This window comes from Brassica oleracea, chromosome C9, assembly GCF_000695525.1.
Source record: "Brassica oleracea var. oleracea cultivar TO1000 chromosome C9, BOL, whole genome shotgun sequence".
Lineage (NCBI taxonomy): Eukaryota > Viridiplantae > Streptophyta > Magnoliopsida > Brassicales > Brassicaceae > Brassica > Brassica oleracea.
Genome location: NC_027756.1, coordinates 27,329,868 through 27,335,975, shown reverse-complemented (window position 1 = coordinate 27,335,975; position 6,108 = coordinate 27,329,868).

Genomic DNA, 6,108 nt, shown 5'->3' with positions numbered 1-6,108 from the left:
CAAACTTTACCGTAAAAACCGCGGAAAGTTCGTTCGTTATCGAAAGAAGTCGTAATAAACGCTTTGAGTCAGAAGACGGTCCAAAGGGACCTAAGACATGACTCGAAGCCCAACTTACGATGTCTTAACTAACATCCCGTAAGCCGCATGACGGTTTACGCTTGGTTCGCAAAGAAAGATAAATGTCAAGTTTCCGCGGATAAATACGAAATTTTGAAGATAATTACGAAGATCGGAAAAAATGGAATATCTCCATTTTTATGCTATGGCGGCTTAAGGGCAGAAGGGGAAAAGCGTAAACCGACCTTGGAGCCAGTATATAAGGAGTCCTAGGCGAGAGGCATGGGGGGGACTTTTCACAGAAAACTTAGCACTTAGAGCAATTTTAGGTAATTTTCCGTTTTTTTTATTCGAGCTGCGACTCAATTAGGTTTTTGCCGTCTTAGTGTTTTAGAACTAGGAATCTCGCGGACAGCTCTCGTAGCCCAGGCACTTACCTTGTTATAAACGCTCAAACCCAGATTCGGAATAAGAACTATCTTGCTCTCTTTTTTGATTTCTTATTTCATTATTGTTCTCGTTTCGTGTTCTGATTGCTTGGCGTGTGGTATTAGCAGATATCCGGGACCTCCAGGAAATTAGGGTTTTCCTAGTTTCCTTATTTGGTTCCCACAACGAGAGCAATCAGAGCAGTACAGTCGGAGCAGCAGTTCCAAAAAGAGCAACTATGCCGAACATACAACTCGACTATCCATGGAGCGAGCTGAACCAAAGATCGAGCTCAAATCCTTCCCTACGGGGCTCAGGTACGCGTTCTTGGGACCAAATTCCACATATCCTGTCATTGTGAACTCTGAGTTAAATAATGTTGAGACTGCTAAACTCATGTGTGAGCTAAGAAAATATCGTAAGGCATTAGGGTATTCTCTAGCTGACATTCCTCGCATTTCACCTGATTTGTGCATGCATAGGATACATCTAGAAGATGAATCAATGACTTATGTAGAGCATCAGAGGAGGTTAAACCCAAATCTGAAAGATGTTGTAAAGAAAGAGATAATGAAACTTCTAGAGGCTGGTGTAATATATGTCATCTCTGATAGTAATTGGGTTAGTCATGTTCATGTAGTTCCTAAGAAAGGTGGAATAACTGTCATAACAAAGGAAAAGAATGAAGTCATCCCTACTAGAACTGTAACTGGACATCACATGTGCATTGATTTTCGTAAATTGAATGCTGCGACTCGCAAGGATCACTTTCCACTCCCTTTCATTGATCAAATGCTTGGAAGATTGGCTAACCATCCATACTATTGCTTTTTAGATGGTTATTCAGGTTTCTTTCAGATTTCCATCCACCCGGATGATCAAGAAAAGACGACGTTCACATGCCCATGTGGGAACCAAAATTCGCACTGTCGATTTCTGTTAAAATTAGGAAAGTCAAGAAACCCTAAATTTTCCAGAGGTCCCGGATTCTCTGTGAGAGCCAACGAAAAGTAACCAAATAAATGCGGAAAATATGTAAAGACAATAAAGCAAGTTTAGAAAGAGTTGATCTTATTTCGAATCCGCATAAGAGTGTTGCGATCATTACAAAATATTACAAAAGCTTCGGCCGCAAGAGCTGTCAGCGAGTTCCCTAGTTCTAACGACCAAAAACCTTAAACCTAGTTGAGTCGCAGCTCCATAACAACAAACGAAAAAGATATGAAAAAGATTTTGATTTGATTTCGGACTGAACCTTATGAAAGGCTGCCTACGTACCCCTTTCGAGGATCAAGCCCAACGTAGTTTGATTGAAAGAGTAGAACAAGAGATCGAACTGCATGGGCCAGTTGGTCTAGTAATCGGGTGCCAGTCATAGAAACAGAGCATGTCGAGAATAATTCCTAAAAGTTTCTAAGTGCAGAGAGTTCTAAGTCTGAAAGAATTGTCCTTTGTGCATTTCGCCTAGGACTCCTTATATACTCGATCCTAGGTCGGTTTGCGCCTTTCCCCTTCTGCCCTTAAGCCGTCATAGCTCAAAGTGGAGATATTCTAATTTTCCCGATCTTCGTGATTATCTTCGAAAACTTCACATTTATCCGCGTAAACTTGACATTTATCTTGCCTTACGAACCAAGCATAAACTGTCATAAGGCTTATGGGTTTTCGGTTAAGAAATCGTAAGTGGGCTTCGAATTACGTTTTAGGTCTCTTTAGGCCGTCTTTGACTCGAAACGTTTATTACGTTTTCTTCGATAAAAACAAACTTCCCGCTGTTTTTATCATAAAGTTTGACTGATGACTTAGAGTGATGAGAAACAAAGATGACTTAGAGTGGTGAGAAACAAAGAATGGTTTAGCCATGGCCTACGGGAGATAGCATTAAAGAGTAGACGAGAATGCATGGATTCGTGTCGTATCGACGTTTTGGGAAATTCCGGTCGCTACGTAGCGACCATGCCGTGTACGTGCTTGGTCGCTACGTAGCAACCGAGCTTGGCTGGAGCTCGGTCGCTACGTAGGGACCGAGCCGTGTTCGTGCTCGGTCGCTACGTTCCGGTCGCTACGTAGCGACCATGCCGTGTACGTGCTTGGTCGCTACGTAGCAACCGAGCTTGGCTGGAGCTCGGTCGCTACGTAGGGACCGAGCCGTGTTCGTGCTCGGTCGCTACGTAGCGACCAAGCTTGGCTTGAGCTAGCGACCGAGCCATGTGCGTGCTCGGTCGCTACCTAGCGACCGAGCCGTGTACGTGCTCGGTCGCTACGTAGCGACCAAGCTTGGCTTGAGCTAGCGACCGAGCCATGTGCGTGCTCGGTCGCTACCTAGCGACCGAGCCGTGTACGTGCTCGGTCGCTACGTAGCGACCTTGGCTTTTGCGTGGTCCGATGGCCATACTTGAGCTTGTCCGTGGCCGATTTGGATACGTGTCTGTTGCCTTCGGATAATCGGTATTTAGTGGTTCGATTGAGATTAGAACAAGATTTTACCGCAAGGCTCTTCGTAAATATTTCTTTACAAAGATTACTTTACGTAAAAATGTTCATGCTGATTTTTACGGACTTTCAAACATTGATTCCGTCGTGACTGATTTTGACCCCAACAGCTCGTTAGAGCCATGAGCTTCTAGCGTGAGGTTCTAGCGAGTGGCTTGGTAAGTTAGGTGAGTTAGGCGGAATTAATGGTTGAAAAGCGTGGTAAGTGGTCTTCTTGCTCTTCTAAAAGAGGAACGCGATAAGATTGGGGCTGCGCCTTATGACGGCTGCCTACGTACCCTTGTTGAAGGGATCAAGCCTTTCGTAGTTCGTCTTGGAGTTAAGGTTCTTATGACTATTTTTCCAGCGAGACCTTTACGGTCTAGTTTATATGTAGAGGATATCAGGCGTGTTGCTGCCGATGGCATTTTATATGGGTGTAGAGGGAAGACTACGAATTGTCATCTCGTAATCTAACTTTGTGTGAACTGCTATATCCGTGATCTGTTTCGAGAGTTTTCTGCAGTGTGTAAACTTGCGGGATTTCTGTAGACGCTCGAATATTGTCCAAGAGAAAAATTTTGGGATCTCGTATCAGGGTGTTTGATACTATGCCTAGAGATGTTAGAGACCAGTGTGCTGGGTTTTGGGCAAGACTTAGGTCTAATCACGGCTTTAGGGGGTGCGATGACTACTTCGACTTACGTTTCCCGTAACGTTTTCGTCCTGATTTTATCCCGCTTTAAAGTCTGCGATATGTTCTCGGCTTACGTGACTTGTATCGTAGGAATCGAGCATCTCTTCGAGGACAATTTTTAAGTCTCCCGAAAGTGCTGACCAAAATTTCGGATTTTTATATAGCAATATTACCGTTGTATCGGGTGTACGAGAGCTATCTCTACGAGATGGCTAAGTCTGTTTAGGACGTTAAGAGTTTGTTGTGATCAGCAACAAACTTATCGGTAGATATTACCGTTTTTGAGTCTTCGCGAAGAATACGTGTTTGAGAAGATGTTAGTATGTATGACAGTTTGGTCTTCCAGGAAGGTGCATTTATCGAGGAAGGTAATTTTGTCGAAAAAAGGTTCTTCAGGCGTCTGCTACGTCTCGCAATGCTGAAGATTGATTTTTTCTTTCCTATGCCGCGTTTCGTGCTTGAAATGTTCGCGGGCTTGAAGATGTTTCGCGATATTGAAAGAGTTTAGTCTTAGCCATGCGTTTGAGAAACATTCTGGTCTGTCTACGGATGTTCGCAGCCAAAATTGTTGTTCCTGTTTGGATGCTAATAATTTGATTTGCGATCGAGGAATTAGGACTGAGGGGTCGCGTAAATTTGTCCATGGGAAGAAGCGTTTTCCTTCATAGTGCTTTGTGAAGTGTTGGCCTTTCGAGATCTATTTCGTGCTTTTTTGAGGATGTTTTGTATAGCTTTAGAAGCTTTGTTACGAATTTTTCCTTACATGCCGCGTATTATTGGTAAAACATAGCGGGCTTAAAGTGAATTGTGGAATGTATCGAACTTGGTCGATTGTCGACAAGTTTTAGTTTTCCGTTAACCGTTTGTTTTTAGGACTAAGTTTCGTTACGAAGAATTTATCATATGATTTCCGACCGTGGGTTATACGATAATTATTTTCTTAATAGTCTCACGACGTTTTTAGGCAAATCGTAGATTGTCTTTTAGCCGTTAAGTGATGGAGCTATGGTTTCTCAAATAGTTTGGCTTGGCGTGAAGGATGTGTTCACTCAGATAGCCAAGGATGTTGTAGGTCAAGGATTAGACCATGGTACTTTAATCCAAGTAGCGTTGTTTCTGCTGTGATTTCGATCTTAGGTGAAAGTTGCTTGGAGTTACTCATGGAGTGTCACCGAAGTTTATTTCACTACTATCTAGTCGCAGAACGTTTTTCATTGGTTTTTTTAAGAGGATTCTCATGACACATTCGTTTCTGGAACGAATTGGTCAACCAGAGGTAGATCTAGCCAACGATCGGGAAGAAAGTGTTCCCTTTAATGTGCTCGATACTACATTAATTCTCGAGTTTTCTTCGTCACAAATGTTCTCGATGATTTTCCGTGACTCACTTGGTTTCAACGGAAATTGAAAGAAATGCTTTGATGCTTGAAGATTTCTCATAGAAATTTTTATACGAAAATGGCTTTAAGTAAAGCCGGAAAGGGCTTCAAGACTTTGGCTAATCGTCGAGTTTCAGTTTGATATTGGTACAGGTTTTCTATACGCATGATTGCGACAAGAAATGCTGTGTAATCTTTGAGATTATGTTCATGATCGTCTGGATATGTTGCTAGCGTTTAGACGAATTTTTGATTGTCGTTTGCCTACTTGGGACTATTTGCTTTGACGAAAGCGCTTTCTTGACGATTTGCAAAAGTTTTTGAACTTTGAGAGTATACGAGTATAGTCTTTTTTTACGATAGAAAACGGTTGAACCGCTACTTTGAAGAGTTGTGTACATTTCTTCTTTCAAGGTTTGGAATGATCGATACTCCGGGACGATTTACAGACGACGCTAGGATTGTGATTTGGTTGTTTCCAGGTTGACGACTTGGAATATGTCGGTTTTAAGAAAATTGCTAGAAACAAATCGGTTTTAAGACGACGTTCGTGTCTCTAGTTTTTTCTCTCTTTAGGAAGCGAGGTAGATATGCGTGGCGATCGTTTCTCGATTTTCAGAGAGTTTAGATCAGTTTGCATGATCTGGCTGAACAGTCATGGAACAATATACCGGGACAGGAAAAATCGCTTAAGACTTAGTTCGCTAGACTATCCACCTAGGTTTTAAGTTCCCGAAAGTTCTATGGCAGTCTCAAAGGCGTTTCTATTTCTTAGTAATTTCCTACGAAAGTTTCAAGTCTGATTTCAAGTTGGAAATACCTTAGTTCTCTCGAAGATTCGGGTTAGCCTCTTCTCCGTTTAATTTGCTCATTTGCCCTTACTCTTTTCGTGTCTGTCTGCCCATTTCGAATAGCAAGAATATAGATTCTTCCTGGACTTCTCTGCTTTCCTGGCTGTGTTTAGGCTCATGTCAATATTTGCGGTTTTCGTGATCCATTTTTGAATCTGAGTATCACTGGATTTACGAAAGTGAACGAGCATCTCGTCGAAAACTTTTTTAGAGTTTAGGA